Source organism: Phacochoerus africanus, chromosome 12 (genome assembly GCF_016906955.1).
Source record: "Phacochoerus africanus isolate WHEZ1 chromosome 12, ROS_Pafr_v1, whole genome shotgun sequence".
In the NCBI taxonomy this organism is placed as follows: domain Eukaryota; kingdom Metazoa; phylum Chordata; class Mammalia; order Artiodactyla; family Suidae; genus Phacochoerus; species Phacochoerus africanus.
The window spans coordinates 40936206-40951713 of record NC_062555.1 but is presented as its reverse complement, the minus strand read 5'-3'; positions in this window follow the sequence as shown (position 1 = coordinate 40951713).

Sequence of the window (15508 nt, the reverse complement as noted above, 5' to 3'; positions counted from 1 at the left end):
AAATGTTAAATCATATAGTTTGTAATTTAGTGCAGGCCCTGATTATTAGATTTATGTTAAGGATCAAATTTCTTCGCTTTCCTAAGTCATATTTTCCAAATAGGGATAATTATACTGATATACTTTACTTACAAATGTATAATATACATGTCTGAGAAAAGTGATTTCATATATTTTCAAAAATGATTAGCAATGTGAAAATAAGATAGCTTTCTTATTTTGAATATGAGTAGCCCTAATGCATTTGTTTAACTATGTATGATCTTTTGATTCATGACTCATGTTATGGATTAATATTGGATTACTTCATTGACAAAGAAAATATTTAAGCATTTGGATATTTCTACTTACATCTATCACCCCTGATTTCAATAAAAAAATACCAATTTTAATATTTTTCTTTCATGAAAACATTTACTTTGCTGGTGTACTATGTTAGCTGTATTTATATTAAGCCACAATGAATTGTTGCAGATCAATAACATTGACTTTAATCTTATATTAGCTTCCTTCCCCCCATTTTTGATTAATAAGCTGCAATGAGTTAAACATTAGCAAGCTAAAATGAAAATGTTTGTAATATGACTACGGAATACACACATATTCTTCTTGACTATTAAGGAGAATAAAGCTGAGAAAAAAAATAAATGGATCTATGTCGATATAGCTCTAGGGATATATAGGTTTATGTTATAGGAGCATTGCAACAACCTAGCTGGGTGAGTACTGACAAGTCACATTATCTCTCTGGATCTTTTTTTTTTCCCCCATGTGATCAAATCTGTGCCTTTCTGTGTTGAAAGAAATTTTTCTAAGATATTCTTATTCTTTTATTATTATATTTGATAAATTTTCTACGCAGAAAAAAAAATTGTTCCTCTCAAAAACACGTCTGATCGAGTTTTTTTTTTTTAAATCTAAGTAGAAATATAAGGTATCACTAAGCAATATTAAATAAAAAATAACCTGGAATTCCCTCGTGGCTCAGCAGAAATGAATCTGACTAGCATTCACGAGGATTCAGGTTAGATCCCTGGCTTTGCTCAATAGGTTAAGGATTTAGCACTGCTGTGAACTGTGGTGTAGGCCAGCAGCTACCACTCTGATTAGACCCCTAGTCTTGGAACTTCCATATGCTGCAGGTGCAGCCCTAAAAAAAGAGAGAGAGAGAGAAAACTACCTGTACTTTGAATGTGATGTCATGATACTAAAAAAATGGGTACTTAATTTGTATTAAAGTAATCTTTAACACAAATGGTTTTCTTTTTTTTTTGTCTTTTTGCCATTTTTTGAGCCGCTCTTGTGGCACATGGAGGTTCCCAGGCTAGGGATCCAATCGGAGCCATAGCCACCAGCCTACGCCAGAGCCACAGCAACGCGGGATCCGAGCCGCATCTGCAACCTACACCACAGCTCACGGCAACGCCGGATCTTTAACCCACTGAGCAAGGGCAGGGACCGAACCGCAACCTCATGGTTCCTAGTCGGATTCGTTAACCACTGTGCCACCATGGGAACTCCCACAAATGGTTTTCTGAATGGGAAATAAGAGTGAGTGTCAACTATAAAACTGAAAAATATAATATGAAGAATTATCTGCAAAATCATGCCCATTGTTTCCATTTTTTTTTTAAAGTTTTAAAATGTATTTCTTCTTCCCGATAAAGTGCTGGGGTGAATGCACATATATACAATTGACTAAAAGTAGAATGATAGCTACAAAAAAACTTTAAAAAAGCATAAACCCTTTGAACCAGGAACACTAGAAAAGGAAAGAATAATACAATAGCATTCCCTTGGAAACTGAGAAGTGGAATGGAACTAAAACTGATTTAAAACACTCAGTTGAGCATAAAACTAAGCAGCACAGAAGAAATAAAGAATGAATTATATTTACATAAAATATTTCCCACAAACCTCAGAAGTTCCAGACATAAAAGAAGGGGGGAAAGAACAAAGAAAATTATCAACAAAATAATTCAAGACAACTTTCCAATATTAAAAGTAAAAAGTTAATAGACATGAATATTTCACCTTGTACACAGAGCATTCATTAAATAGAATCTCTAGATTATTATTCCATAGCAGTAGAGAAAAAGAAAGAGAAGATTGGAAAGACATTTGTAGGACTTAGAGAAAATAACGGTAAAGAATGTATGTATAAGGCGTTGTGAATTATTTCACCTTTGGTATTATTATTAACAATATTGGAAGGTGAGTCATTGAAACAACGCATTCAAAGCTCTGCAGAAATATGTTTTCTAATCTATAATTTTATACTCAAACATCCAATCAAGTGTTAGGGAAATTAAAGACATAGCCAATTATTCAAATTCTGAAAAATTGAATATAGCCTCTCTTAAGAAGCAACTGTAAGTCAGTCTCCATTGAAATAAAAAAGCAAACCAATATTGACAAGTATGAGACATAGAAACCCAAATACAACACAGGATAGAAGTGAAAGGATATCCCCAAGATGATGGCAAATGATCCTGTAAATTAGCTATTCAGAGTAATACTACCAATTTGGAGCAGGTCAAAATGCACAAAGTGGAAAAAAAAATAGAGAGATAAGCTGTCATCAGCCAAACCTCTGACTTGGTGGAACTAAAGGACTAATTTCAGAGTTCTAAATATTATTCTGTTATTTATGGTTCATGACTTTTTCCCCATGAATAGCAAGAAATACAAATAAGTTCAGAAAAAAAAATGACTAGAATTTCAAACCAAATCTCTGCTAATTATTCCATATTTAAATCTTATGTTTTTTTCTTCTGAAAGGATGTCAATTACAGCATAAGCACTACAGCTGGAACATTAGATGAATAATAACAATGAATTCTTAAAATTTTACCAGGCTAAAACCCCTAAGCTGTTTTTTGAGATATTTAGGATCCATCTAATATTTTCACACAAAATAAAAAATGTAAGTAGAAATGTGTTTTGTTTGCATATAAGGAGAGTATATAAGTGAGATATGGTCACTGAAAAGTCCTAAGGCATAATGGTCCAATACAAAAATTAAAGGAGATTCAGTATTTTCTATAATACTATGAAGTCACTGCATTTTAAATACTGGCAACCACAATGTGTGTAATAGTGTGTTATGGCACGTAGTTCTTCAAACATGCATTAATAGTTCCTTTAAATGATCTTTTCAAATTAACAAGAAATTCAGTATTTGTAACAACAAATTCTTATTTTGAAGTACATACTTTCTTCATTTTAGTCCTCAAATATAGATTAATAATTTCATTACAGTCATGATGGAAAAATACATGAATTATTATGTATTTTAATAATACATAAAAGTAAAGCTGATTGATTACATTAAACTGAATTATCTCAAAAATTAGATCTATCTAGGTTTTCTTTCTTTCTTTTTTTTTGGTTGTTAATATAGGTCTTACTTAAAATTTAGCTATAAATCTAAGCAGTTAGGGAAATACATAGGGTCCTGACTTTCTTCATTGTCATGTGTGTGTAGAAAAATAAGGGAATGTTTATAGAGGATTGTTTTATTAACAGAACTCAAAATGATTTTCTTCCAACATGAAAAATTCATTGTGTAGCAGAAATATGATATCATTTATTGGATTCTGCCATTTTTCAGCTAGAATGATATTTTCTACATTTGTTGATATAGAATTGTGTGAATAAGTTTTAAGTACATGGAAAAATTTTATGAGTTCTGCTTTGGAAAGTTCAATTTAAGGAGTCTGTGGATAATTAATACAGCCACTAAGTAACTGAATTATAGATTAGTGCTCATGAGAATGAGATGAATTAGGAAGTAGATACAAAATCATAAGCAGGTAATTCCATTAAATAACCCAAAGGAATTATATAAATTAATCCTAAATTTGGACTAAGATAGAATCCCAAGATAAATCAATATTTAAGTAACAGTTGACAAAAAAACACATCCACATCCAGATAAGAACACAGCCTATAGTAAACTGTGTTATAGAAGCCAGTGGAAGAATGTGTATTGAGGGTGAATGACCAACAATATCGAACACTTAAGAGAAAACTTGGAAAGCCCTGGTGACATTACAATAGAAGAATAATGGACATGGAAAATACATTTTAGTCCACATTGATAAATAAAGAGGCAGTAAATGTAGCAAACAATAAGCGTGCCAGCAAACCACCTGTGACAGAGATTTAGTCCAAATCTGTGGTTTCAGAAGTGAAGCCTGCACTTAAAATCTCAATGGTGAGGCTGGACTTCCCATAAAGATTTCATAGTCCTGGAGGTGATTTTGGGTGAAAGACTGTAGAATCATAAAGAACCAGGAACCAATTCCATGTTCTAAATTCCAGAAAATGCTGACACTATATGGTAGTTACTTGGTTTCAGGCATTCTTCCAAGTGCTAAACACTAAGATATATGCTTGTGACAATTATTGAATGATGTAAGTATAAGTTTTATCAACACCCCACATTTTACATTTGAAGAAGCTGAGGGGTATAAATGTTAATAACTTGTTCTAGGTTTCAAAAGAAATGAACACTGTACCAGGACTCGATCTTAGTCTGTTTGATCTAGAAATTAGGATGCTTATCTATTATATACAAACTCCCTTTTTTGCATCTATATAATAGAAGGTACTTACTGCTTGTCTAAAAGAAAGGAAATATGGTGAATGGGATGAGAGAAGAAAGAAGTATGGTTTAATTTAGGAGTAGAAATTTATAGTCCTGGGTAGATTTCTCTTTTGTCTTCCTTTCCTTCTCTCAGATATTACTAATAGTCAAACATAAGCAAATTACATAGATTTACCCAAGCGACAAAACCTTCTGCGTAATTTGTAAATGCTATAACATCCAATATCAGTTTACTGCATCTTTACTAGCTCAAATTATAGAAATTGATTTTTCAAATGACTGACCATATGAAAGAAAATGTTTCCAAAAATCGAAGAGCTTCTACCTATGAGACTAGGAAAAAAAATGAGTTTCAAAATAGAAAATTGATATTAAAAATAACAGGATAATATAACTTCCTAAAACATATTAAGTTTAATTAACAAAATAAATAATTTGTCTAAGAACAGCAATTAATGGGCTATAATTTAAAAATCTGCAAAGTTGACAATAGATTATAATGGTTGCTTAGATTCACTTAGTATTATAAAATTAGTAATAGAGTAATCAGTGCCTTATAATTTGATGAGTAAATAGTGTAGGTGGATGCATGGGTGGATACATTTATATATAGATAGATAAACAAAGATAAAAAGATAAAGACATAAAAACAAAAGTAACAGATAATTAATTATTACTATATCTCAGTATCAGTTTGCTAGGCTTCCTTAGCAAAATACTGTAAACTAAGTGGCCCAAACATGGAATTATTAAATCTAAAATAACTCAGAGGCCAGATGTCTGAGATTAGCGTGAATATGCATCTGTTTGAAAAAAAGAGTTCAATAATAAACATAAAATTCTCTATAATGGTTCCCTCTGGGAAGAGATAAGGTGATGAAATAAAGATGTCTATAAGATAAGATTTTTGGTAAGAGCTTAGTTATTAGGTAACACAGACATTCAAAATATCATCTTTTAGAAGCAGCATAGTATTTTTAAAATTACACTCAGGAGCTTCAATCCCTGGTTTTAAACTCTAGTGTTACTGCTAACTAATTACAAATTCTAAGGATATTCATTAATCCCCCTAATTTGGACTTCTTCCTAAAAATGTGGATATAGTAGTATCTTCCTTCTGCCTCATTGTAAGGATTTAATGAAATAGTATTTGTGAAACAGTTGGAATTGTGCCTCATGGATTGTAAGCATTGTGGGAATACTTGTCAAATAAAATACATTATTTTTTAAATAAAATAAATGATATGAAAATGTCATTCTCCAAGAATTAAAATTAATTATTTGTGACTGAGTTCGCAAGATGAGGAATCCAGTAAGGGTAAAAAGCAAGAAAATCTTTTACATTAATACTGTCCATGTGCTTTTATCTTTTTTTTTTTTTTTTGGTCTTTTTTGGTTTTTTAGGGCCTCATCCATGGCATATGGAAGTTCCCAAGCTAGGGGTCGAATTGGAGTTGTAGCCACCAGCATATACCAGCACACAGCAGTGCAGGATCCAAGATGCATCTGAGACCTACACCACAGCTCAAGGCAACACTGGATCCTCAGTGGGTTACCACTGAGGGAGGCCAGGGATTGAACCTGCATCCTCATGGATATTAGTCAGGTTCATTACCACTGTGCCACCACAGGAACCCCCTCCCTGTCCAAGTACTTTTAGATAGAAATATAAAATTTAGGATTTTTTTTGGTGGGGTAGCATATAAAACTGGCATTTTTCTCCTCAATTTATTTTAATTAGAATGTTGGGAATTCCCATCACAGCTCAGCAGTAATGAATCTGACAAGTATCCATGAGGACACAGGTTCAATTCCTAGCCTCACTCAGTGCGTTAAGGATCCAGCACTGAAGTAAGCAGTGGTGTAAGTCACAGAAGCAGCTCAGATCCCAAATTGCTGTGTGCTAGTGTAGGGCAGTGACTACAGCTCAGTTTCAACCCCTAGCCTGGGAACTATCATATGCCATAGGTACAGCGCTAAAAAGACCAAAAAAAAAAAAAAGTGTAAATTGTTCATATCAGGCAAGAGGCCTTATTTTTCCATTGACTCTCCCTCAGAGAGTGCTCTGAAATCTGCTTTGCATGAGGAAAATTTAACCATCACTATGCTCTTATTAGGTTTCAAACTCCAATGTTTGTTTTAATCAGTTAATCAACAGAAGACCAGAAATGGAACCCTGGACAGTGATAGGTGAGGCTTACATAGATAATTCTCTATCTATCTATTTTAGAAGGATTGAGTAGGGAATACAGCTCATTGTTATGCACCTTAGACATTCTGTTATGTTCCTAAACAGACATTATTTCCACATCCCACTCTCACCCTTCTAAAGCTGGGTATGTGGTGGGTGGGCGGGGACTGTATTCTTGTCGAATAGTCACCCTTGCCTCTTTATTTACACATGGTCCTGGATCATGCTTTGCCTATGCATGAGATGGGTTTTGGTTCATCAGCACTTAGCAATCTAATTCTAAACTCACTTATAGGCTTGGAATTTGTAGGCCTGGAACAGCAAAAGGTCACTGGTAGGAAGGAATTGAGGATACTGATGAGAAAATGGGCTAAATGGTCAAGCAGGTAATTTTAATAATGGCAAAGCATACTAGAGCCTAGTGAAAAGCTGATGTTCTCAGGAAGTCTTTAAAAAATTGGAAAACAATGAGAATGTAGAGGAAAGAAATGACAAGAAAGAGGGCTACAAAGATTAGAATATTGTTTTAATATAAAAATATTCTTTAATTATTTACTCATTAATATTATTTAATTATTATCTAATAATATGTGTTAAGATTTGTTCTGGACAAAGTTTTAGACACAAAAACAAAAGTCTTTGATTTCCTGAAATTTAAAATCTATTTGAAGGAGATAGAAATAAACAAAATAGCATATTTAGGCTATATTATTGGGGAAAAACAAGGTGCTGATGACTATAGGGAGTATGAGGGGAAGTAAATAATTTAAAATAGGTTGGTTAGGAAGGCTTTACTGAAGATATCTTGGAGTAAAATATCTGAAGGATTTCATTTGAGGAAATAAGCTAAGCAGATATCTTGGGAAAGAGTGTAACAGAGAGTGAACAGCACCTGCAAAGGCTGAGGTCAGAGGGTGTGCCTGTCAAGTGTGAGATATAGCAAGTTAGACTCCATATCGCCTGACAAAAATTTTAAAAGAATGCATTTTAACAGCTCTATCTGTTATTATTTAGGGAAAGAGAAGGACAAACAGAAAAACAGATAAACAGAAAACATAATTTAAAAATACATTAAAAAGTTATTTTTTTCTAAAAAAATAGTTTTAACTTATCCCAGGATTATTTGTTTGACATGCTCTTTCAACATATGTGGCATCTATTATATATCTCTAGTGAAATCAAGGAGAGTAGCAGAAGAAAGCCACATGGACAACTGAAGAAAATCTCAGACAAGAAATAACATAGAGTTAAAAAAAAAACAAACCCTTCCTTTTTCTTATTTTAATCCTGACTCCGACTAATGTGCAAATTTAAGTGCCTCTGGGGATCCTGAAGCACCATTCCTCTCTGCCCACTCCTGGGCACTGACTTTTATACAGACTGAGACCCTAACCTTGGTGGGGTATCTCCTTTCATATTTAATGTAGGTGCACATGTAAGCATAATTGTTCTAGAAGTATACTCTATTTCTTTTCATACTTCCTAAGCTATCATCTATGTGGCCATTTACAGTAAAACATTCTTGGCATGCCAGACCTTTTCACATAAGCTATTTTTTTGTGTGTCAGGAACAGCAAAAGTGAAAACCAATTAAGAACATTAATTAGGTCTGTCATTTCTTTCCTCACTCATTGGTTCCAAGGGCATGCCTTTCTGAAATCCCAGGTTCCAAAGAATCCTTGCCCTTCAGATCTAGCAAATAGAAGATGCAATGGAATATGGTCTTTGTTCAGAGCCTAGATATTTGAATATGCATATCTCTTTATACAATGCTACTAGGAGAGGTATAAAAAAGTCAGATATAAAGGAAGCAGGCAGAAGTCACTTACCAAGGCAGATCACGCAGAAGAGAGGATTAGTCTTTTATCACCTCTTTTCTTAAGGGTTAATGATTCCATAAAAATGATATGCAGAGATAGGATAAGTATAAATTAACAGATACATCTTTACCTTTAATGGAAAATTTCCTTTATCTTTCAGACCAATGTAATAACAGGAGATAAATACAGCAGATGTGATAACACACACACACACACACATCTTTGAAAAGATAGTCTTGAACAAAATTTGGTACAAGGAGTATAGCACTCTATTAAGAAGTGCCTCTCAACAGTGTGCATGCGAAACATAACTGCTGAGTGTGTGTGAAATACAAAATAATTTTGCAAAAAGTTTGAAAAAAAGTTAAATAATTAAACTTGCATGTACATAAATAACATTTGCATTTTTATAAAAAAAATATTCAGTTTCGCTAATGCCTCTGAAATTAATAGCAAATATTAGAGAAGAGCTACTATATTTCACTCTAGTTGCTTGATCTGCATACAGAATTGTGAAGAGTTGAGAATGCATACCTGAAAATCTTGCCAAAATAATTTAAATATCTAATAATAGATAATATCAAGTTTGGACTCTTAAAAATGAAGAAATATAAAAATGAGCTTATCAAAATCATGTGTAATATATTTCCATGTAATAAATGAAAGTTTTTAACAAAAATACAACAATAAAATTTAAAACCCTTGAGTGTATGATGGAGTTATAGACAATCTTTAAGAGAAGACATGTTAACTAACAATCCAGAATGTAATACAGAAAATACTGTCTTAAAACTATAAGCAAATGCATATGTGTAAGGAGGAGCAACACTGCTTTTATTCCTTAAGCTCTTATTTCTCTTTCCTTATATAACGTATATAAGTGTGGTTCGGTCGTTTATGTATCATCTTTCAAATATGACTACCAATAACTTTATATTTTATACCATAAAATTATTTGGCACATAGTTTTCCCCCAGGTACACATGTTTTTATCATTTTTTAAATATATATATATATATATGTTTGTACATATGTATACTTTGCAAAATGTGGATTGGTTACAGGAGCACAGAATTACCTGTGATTTTTTAAATTATAATAATAACATCATTATTATTTGTAAAAAATATGAAGCAAATTGTGTTCATTTACACTATTAGCCTCATATATGAAGTAGGAATTAAGGGGAAAAAACATCCATAACTTAGAAAAAAGTGTTTTTTTAAAGGAGAATATATTTGTAAAGAAAAGCACCACATTTAGTAATTTTTTGCCAGACAAAATGACCTTATATTTTCTTCCCCCCCCATGAAAAGGACTCAGCTTTTTGATAACTTATGATCTCTCAAAAAAGCCCACTCTATTCCTGCCTTTAGCTCCCTAAGCTTTCTATATTAGATTCAGAATAATCTAGGTGTTTTTTTCAGAAAATAGAATATACTTTTATTAGGAATCTTCTTCTCAAATATAAAATACTTAACATTTTATGTATAAGCCAAGAAATGATAATGTGATTCCTGAGAATTTTCTCATATAGATTGTGACCCTGACTATATTCTCTCAAATCATTTCAAACTGGATTCCAATTTCCTAATTTTCAGAAACAAAAATAGAACTTTAGAGAATTTTAACTATTAATAAAGGTTTCCTTTTTAATATTTGACACTGTTGAATTGAACAAACTACAAAGCATAGTTTAAAAATAGCAGTGAATATAATGACAACCCTTGACCCAAAAGAACTTTTAACTTCTTCTCTTGAATATAGAATTGTTTGCACTGGAGAAGTAAGTTCACAATTTTAACTCATCCTTTACCTGAATATAAATTGTACTGTTTGTTAAGAGCAATACTTTTATTGACTAATTTACTATTTCCATAAAGAAAGTATTTCAGAAAAGGAGAGCAGTGACATAGAAAACTACAATGCACACAAAAATCAGTGTTATATCTGAAAATGTACCATCCACATGACAGAAACTTTTAGAAATCTCTATAAAATATTGCAAAGTTAATGCCAAGTGAAATATAGAATAATGGAATGCAGAACTAGAGACACAGAGGTTTCAATATATGTATGCAAAATATTTAAATTAAATATTAGTAAAAAACCAGACCCACAGCAGAACCACAGTTGGGTCCCTCGGATGCACTCTCCATTCTTCAGCTGTCTTTTTGCACCAAAGCTTTTCTATTTGGATTATATCAAAGGAGATAACCTCTGGCTTCTTTATCATTTTTACCTTCTTGGTAGCAAAACATCCTTAAAGTGTCCAAACAGTATTGCCCAGTTCAGAGTAATAACAAAATAACTGCTACCCATTTATCATTTCCATACATTTCCCCCTTCATAAATAGCTTTAAAAAATAAACCCTTCTTGAGTTATCCTATGTCGAATTTTCTAAATGTTTCATGTTGAAACAGTGACTTACATTCTAGACTTGATGAGACTGAGTCTGTAGACCCAAAGTCCTTATTTTTCAGGTGAAGTTATTATATCTCAGCAATGTTAAATACCTTAAGTAATGGTCACAACATTAATTATTTATAAATGTTAAACTTTTACCTAATGCTTGCTGTTTTGTCATTGTTTTTTAACCTTCATTATATGTCATAATATAAGCACATAGTTTCCCAGGTCTACCCTGCAGATTTGCCTGTCGGGCAGTCGGATTAAATGAGAATGCCAGTTCTCAATGTTTGATACTACATATCAAAACTTGGGAGATGTAGTACTTAGTACATTTATGGAATTGCATTTAAATGAAAAGTCTGCAAATTAATAATCTAAGTATGCAATTAAGGATATTAGAAGACAGACTCCTGTAGAAGAGAAATGAAGGAAGGAAATAAGAGAATAAAATAATAAACTGGATGCCCAAGGAACAGCAGAACTAACATGTTTTAAAATGTAGTTGTTTTTCTGGAAAATCAGGTACCAAATTACCAAGACTACCAAAACACAGTAGGGGATAATATACTAGTGAGAGAGACTGGTATATAATTACAATCATAGGGGGAGAATAAGAAAAGTACAATACTATGGAAGAAAAGTAGACTGAAATTTTAAGCAAGCTGGATTTTTAACGTGGGCAAAACAGGTAGACAGGAAGTCAGAATAAAGATATAGTTTTAAGACTTTTTTTAAAAAATAGAAATTAGTAAACATTCCTTAGGGGAAAATGCAAATTATGTGATTTTTCCACATGATGCTTTTAAAAATCCATTTTATTTGTTATTCATGTGTAATTTTCCGTAAGCAATGTTAATATTATTCCAAATGTGCATTTATTGTCTGAGGAAAGAAGTATAGATTTTGTTTAATTAGAATAACAGAGAACTCAAACCAAATAACTACCCTTAAGGATTAATTGAATGTGTACATTAATGTTCATTATTCATAGTAAGCACTGCATAAAATGTGTTATAAAGGAACTCTTTGCTTTGTTTTTATAATGTTTCATTATTTTTTATATGCTAACATCTTAGATGTTATGAAAAATAACCCTGAAGTGAAATATTTAATCATACTTTAATACTTTCTTTCCTAAAACCACCCATCCAGCTTAGTATGTATACATATTATTTTTCAATCAACTTTTGAGATGATTCATCATGGAATCCCATAGTCAGAGAAATGTGTTTCTGTGTCCCACAGCAAAATGAAATTCTAAAACTAAATTTTTTTCTCTTTTCACCTTGGGTAGAAATATCCTATTTGTAAAAATGTAGTCGTCAACATTCATATTCAACAAGAATTAATACATTGCTCAACCTTAAAATGGAAAAAAAATGGAAAGTTAAATTATAAATTTGAAGGTGTATACTTTAAGAAATATATGCAAATTTTTTCTAAGAAATTTAAATTCCATTATTTAGAGTTTCCAGTAGTGTATCTGCTATTTAATGTGGTCAGTGCTATTTCTTCATTTGTTTAATGTGAAAGGCAGGACTAAAAACAAAATTGGTTGTCAAACCACTGTACTACGTTTAAATTCCTCATATGACCACATTGATTTTTTACACTCATTGTTAAAAATGTTGTGCTTATGCTGCCAACCTAAATAGCAGAGCATGTTACACTCATGAAACAAAAATGTACTATGGGTATATTCAGAATGTTATTTAACTTAATCTAAAGAACTAAGTGGAGTTTATTATGGTCTTAATTGTATAGATGAACAGACTGGAAGTTAGATAAATTGTCAACATACACAACTAGTAATATTCAGAACACAATTTGAAATCAGGTCTTCATGACATCAAAATTTAATTTCTTCTGGTGTATCTTGCTCTACCACAAACTGTTTTCTGCATCCATTGTTCAAAAGTGAGTACTTGATTAAATAGAAACTGCACAATTCTTAAATACTTTTTCTCTGAAACCAATAGTTAGTAGGCAAGAAAGATACATCTCGTTTTGAGTAATACTGTAGCTTGCAAAGCTCTTTTGCAATTAGTATTATCAATTTGCCCTGCTAGTTTGATATTCTAGCCCAGTTTACAGATGAGGTTGCTTGGGTAGATATTTCAGCTGAGTTACTTCAAGTTTCACAGCCCATGATTTCTGTATAATGTTGATTTGGAGACACAGTATTTCCCACCTCTCCCCCCAAACATCTAAATATAACAAAACAAAATAAAGAAGGTTTCCTTTCTTAGCTAAATCTTTGCTACCCTTCCCCACAGAGGAAAAAAATCTAAAATGATTGAAGAAAGATAAATATATAGGGAAGAAAATCTTACATTCGTTTAGGAAATGAAGCATGTCACAAATTTTGAGGAATACCTACATTTAATGGGATCAAATGAAAGGAAAACACTGTGAGCCAATTTTCAGATTTGCTTCTGAGAAAGAAGTCTAGTGACTTGTCTTGAGTGTTTAGCAGTGGAGAACATATAATAACTACCGTCTAATTTTAGACAGTAGGACCTTCAGCAAGTTTCATTTGTAAGAAACCTAAAGCCTATTATTGAATGGGTTCTGCCATTACAAAATAGAACACTGACTTTGAATTTCTCAAATGTAAATTTTTACTAGTTATTTTTCTTTAATGTATGATACCTTAGGACAACGTATAATGATGAAGACCTCCATCAATTCTCAGAATAGCTTTTATTAATGTGTGTTTTAATGTTATCTTTCCCTTACAATAGGTCCCTCTGTCCCTTTATAGGTAGTAGTATAGTGGAGTGACACCAATCAATGACAACTGAGTCATTTCAGAGGAAAAGGAAGGAGGGGATAGATAAGGAACCATTTATCTTCTTTCTCCTCTACACCCTCCTGGCCATCATATTCCATCCTATCTAGCCTTAAGTATTCTCCTAAGTGCATAACTGAATGGAAACTACCTTAGTGTTCCAGTGACAAACCAAGAACACTGCTCTATAGTAGAACATCGCTAATATGCAGTTTACCACTCCTTAAACTGCAGGTGAGAGCTGAAAATTATTCCACGGCTATGCTTTGATCTACTTACTGACCAAGATTAGATGTTACTTTGTATCCCCAGTTCTCAGTACAGCATCTTTCATCAAGTAGTTATGCAATATGCATGTACTGAATTAAGGCTCGATGGTAGGTTTTTCTCCATAAATTAAATTAAACTATTGGCAGACAAAAATCCTTAAAATGGTTGAGAAACTGCATTATTAAACTTAAAAATAATACCTCACCAAAGAAACATGCAAAACTTTGTAATATTCTAAAATCATTTCTGTCTGTTCTGTGCAGCATTTCAATCTAAATGTAGAGATTTAAATAACTGAACTTAATGAAAATAAATGTTTCACATACTTATGTATGTTCTGAATGGCCTTTGCCCTTTCCGTATCAGTGAAGCAGACAGATTCTATTGTCTTTGCCTTGATATACCTTCAAAGGTGGACAGGATATAATGCTTTTATAACTTCCATGTAATTATCTGCTTAGACAAGAAAATCAAATTAAGCACTAAAGGAGTAACACAAATTCATCATTAAAAGAAAAATAGGGAAGCATGTAGGTCTATCATTTTCATATTTTTACTAAGAATCAAGTTTTTTTGTATGTAATGTGCTTCTATAGAATATGTATTGTTCCCCAAAGCTAAGGGGTACAGAATAGAGAGACTCACAGACTTGGAGCATGATGACTGTATTTCTTAACTACACTGACAACATTCCTCAAATAAGGTAGAAACTCACCGTTTGTGAACTTAAATGTTCTCTAAATTCTTTCAAGGCAATGCATTGAGATCCATAACTTTTTATTATGACTAGTCATCTTTCAATGCATTGGAACATGACTTCACCCATTTGCAGCCTTCTTCTATCTTTAAGATTGATTACGGCTGACATTCTCAGCAGTCAAAACATCTTGCAAATGACTCTTAGCCTGGAGAGCCCAACCAGAATATAGTTCACTTCAGTGCCTGCCTAGCTTGTCTCCCATCTAGCCATTGAAGCATTTACAAGAACACTTTTATTAAATTTGTTCCAACATGTGTTCAATTAGATGAAATCTTCTTAAATATTGCACTAGACGTGAATTGGGAAAATGCTAAATTGCCTCTGTATTTGTTAAGAGTATTCTCAAAGGTCAATGAAGCCATATTCTATCACTGAATTCAAACAAACAGAAGAAAAAGATGTTCTAGTTTTGTTATGTTTATACATTTTCTAGATATATTAGAGTCTATTTTCTAGATATATTAGAAACTATCAGATAAAATGAATGGAAAGTGGTAGCCCTGGATGAAATGTCATACTTTATTTTCAATGTATTACCTTTATGGGAGAGTAGAAAAATATGCTTTCACATCTAATATAAAGAAAGACATGGGGAAAGAACTAAGGATCAACTTAGTGATATTATATAGTCTCCTTATTTCATAAATTGGA